At 35.1% G+C, this 3,443-nt stretch overlaps 1 long non-coding RNA gene across 2 annotated transcripts; it reads right to left on the reverse strand.

Moving 5' to 3' along the window:
• Nucleotides 1–1,514: 1,514 nt before the first annotated feature.
• Nucleotides 1,515–2,916, reverse strand: LOC110871264. Of its 2 annotated transcripts, XR_004865292.1 has the most exons (6): nt 2,839–2,916; nt 2,694–2,758; nt 2,505–2,604; nt 2,083–2,213; nt 1,829–1,935; nt 1,515–1,716 (listed from the first exon to the last, which is right to left on the reverse strand). It is a non-coding gene; the product is annotated as an uncharacterized LOC110871264 (long non-coding RNA). The 2 variants fall into 2 exon arrangements; XR_002553604.2 differs by lacking the exon at nt 2,839–2,916 and having other exon boundaries at nt 1,518–1,716; nt 2,694–2,765.
• Between the last annotated feature and the right edge of the window lie 527 nt (nt 2,917–3,443).

Consider the following 3,443-nt stretch of genomic DNA (forward strand, 5'->3'; position numbering starts at 1 on the left):
TGACCAACAACACTATTATCCCAGTCTCACGAAAATTAAAGTAAAACAATTGAAAACTATAAAAAAATAGTACACATAATGGTTTATTAGTTGAGAACATGAAACTATATGTGACGACAAGTAACTCTTGTGGCTAGGTAAAGAAGTCTAAAGAGCATTAGTTCCCAGTCTCACGAAAATTAAAATAAAACAATTAAAATCTATAAAAAAACGAGTACACATAATGGTTTATTGGTTGAGAACATGAAACTATATTTGATGACAAGTAACTATTGTGACTAGGTAAAGAAGTCTAAAGAGAATTACTTAGAAGTCTTCAAAGACAATTTGAGTGTACATCCAAGAACATATACAATTCGAGGAGCTTACGGACATGCTAACTCAGCGATGCATGATCAATCACCTCAAGACCTTCACCCACTCTTGCTTCTCATACAGACGACCCATCTTTCTCTCTCCTCCCTTCTCACAAAACCTGCAAGCGTCTTCCACGCACCATTGACACCAACTTCCCTCTCCCATACCCTTTCTCCTCCATGCCAACCATCTTTACTCCATCCCCCCTTCACATATGTCTTGTCTTTCACTACAAATGCTTTAAAGAGCGGATATCACGTGTATATTGTATTTTTTAAATATCGGTTATTTTATTTAGATTTGAACCTTTTTTGCCTACTTAATCATCTACTTAACTTTTTTATACCTTTTTTTGTGTATTAGTGTATTGTTATGAATATATTTATTATTAATGTGGTTATCAACACCTAAAATAGATTAGGCTTGTTCCACAAGTTTTTCTCAAATATATATAGTCTTTTGTATCTCTTGTAATATACACTTCCAATCAATGAAATATTTCTCCCTATTATTTTCTTCTTCTTCTTCTTCTTCTTTGCTATTAGGCTAGTTTCACAACACGTTATCAGCACGGAAGTGCTCTCTCTAAAAACCCTAATCACAGCCACCACCGCTTGATTGCAAGTGCCTCGTAGATCTGCTTAAGCTAGGTCATTCTCTGGTTACAGGTGAACATCCCGATTAATTTTCACTTGTTTTCGTCTGAATTCTAGATGTTGGTTGCGTGGACCAGATGACTCATAATCTAGGTACGTACAATCTACTTTATCATTTAATATTTTACTTTTTCTTGGCAAATAATCACATATAATTAATAAATATTAATGTATTGTGACAAACCAAAATCGTTATTGATAATATAACACCATTAATATATATGATAGTTATTAATAAGAACATTATTATATTCTGGTTATTAATAATTATGATCGTATAATACATTATTAGTAATTATGTATGCTATTAATATATGTTATTTACATATACTAGTGGGAATGCCCGCGCGTTGCCGCGGGTAATTATGTTTTTTTTTGGCGCACGTTGCCTGGTCGATTTTACGTAATCTTTTTAATACCAAATTTGTAAAACAGCTAAAGTATTGAAATAGTGGGAACCCGGGCGTTCGGCAGAGTCGACAATACGAGGTGGTTACATGGTTGAAATCTTAAAGCACCAAATCTGACTCGGTTTACTTGCGTTAACCACAGTTGACCCGAAGTCTCACCCGTCTCCGACCTCACCCGATTACCCTCCCAACTTCACCAACCCTTTCCGGGTATCTAACTATCTCTTTCCACCGCGCAAACCACCCCTGTTTGCCGACATGACATCCAACGGTTCCGTTGCTGGAAACCACACCTCTATCCATCATCAAACATCACCGTTCATTCCAAGATTCACTACCAGCAAAATCTCTAAGGTAAAAGCACAACAGAGATGTAAAATCAGTTATTCTAGTTGAATACATTACCTGTTGAAAACTTGCCCCAATGTAATCAATTCCACTGAGCCAGTGGTTATGAAAACCTACAGTAACCATGTCACATGGTGAAAAGAACTGGTGCCCAACATCAACCCCTGCAATCATTAAGCCCCTAATACGGTCAACTTATGTATAACAATAAAGAAAACTCATAAGAATAATTAACAATTAAACAAAAGATTAATTCATAAGAATAATAATTAATAATAAAATATATAACATATTCTAAAGAAAACTCATACCATGTGGGCGTACGCCTTTCAACTCTAGGATCCTCGCCATAATATTTATCTGAATTCGGCTCGTATTTGTAAGTCAGTGGAAAATTTAATGCGCCTTCTGTCTACCCGTCAAACACACCTCCTAGTCTTAGCTACAAATTTATCGTAACGTTATTAAATAATCTCAAAATTTATAAGGGAAAACTTCGATGCGCTTGTTAGCTACGGTTCGTAATTTCTTCCCGCTTACTTATGAAAGGGTCAGGTCGGTTTGTATTTTGTTAGCTAACGGGTCAAATGGGTAAAATCTAAGAATTTTGGATAAAAATGAAACGGGCCAAAGGGGTCAAAAGTTTTTCAACGTGTATTTTTAGCGCATACAACCTCATAATCGATTTATACAGGAAAATCAAAGTTACGAATATGGTAATATCATAACTTACTTGATCACTCTCTAGCAATGCATTTTTGGAAATCAAATCGCATGTTTCCTCGTACGACAAATTAAAGCGGTAATTAAGGTCACCCAGCCATATAATTCACCTAAAAATTACAAAATCAATTTGTAACCTTTAAACATGAAATAAGCAATAACAGATAAAACAAACCACATATCTAAATCATGTACTCACTCATGATCCTTAATGCTCCTTGGAAGTGCAGCATTTGACATTGAAAATGAGTCAATCTACAGATTCTTTAACCCATTCAACAGATTTGAAAATTTGATTCAATGAACTAAGGCTACTACTTAAACAAAAGAAAATTTTAACATACAATTAACAGTTGAGCTGGAGTATGTCATGTTACTTGTGCCAAACAAAGGTCGCGATTTAACTGGAGTATGTCATGCTCTCTGTGCCAAATAACGGTTGTCTGCAATGCAATGCAATCAAACTAAAAGTTAGTCAACTAAAGCCTTAAGGCAAACAAGCAGTTGATTTGAACCAAGCAAGCAAAAAGCGAAAGGTCATGTTTCCTAAGGCTACCATCTCTAATGGTTGTAGGGCCATCCGCATAGAGAGCAACGACAGCAAGAGTCATGGTAACAGATCCTGACAGATCCTGTAAACTGTAATGTGTGGTATAGATATTAATTTATCGATAATTTCGATCTGTACGTCTCCGAGGGCGAGGGGGGAAGCCATAAGCAAAGCAGTAAGGTATTGACTACTTACAGATCCTGAGATCTTAACCTGTAAACATGAAAGACATATTTATTGTTATTTTACTATCATCACAAATCAAATTATTGACAATTTTTATATTTCCACTAATCAGTTAACCTTTACAAGAATGGTGTTATTGAAACGAAAAAAACAAATTAAAATTATTTGTTATTTTTACACATTTTTAATACAGGGATTTAATAGGTTTGTGCA

The sequence above is a fragment of the Helianthus annuus genome, chromosome 8, assembly GCF_002127325.2.
Source record: "Helianthus annuus cultivar XRQ/B chromosome 8, HanXRQr2.0-SUNRISE, whole genome shotgun sequence".
NCBI classification, from domain to species: domain Eukaryota; kingdom Viridiplantae; phylum Streptophyta; class Magnoliopsida; order Asterales; family Asteraceae; genus Helianthus; species Helianthus annuus.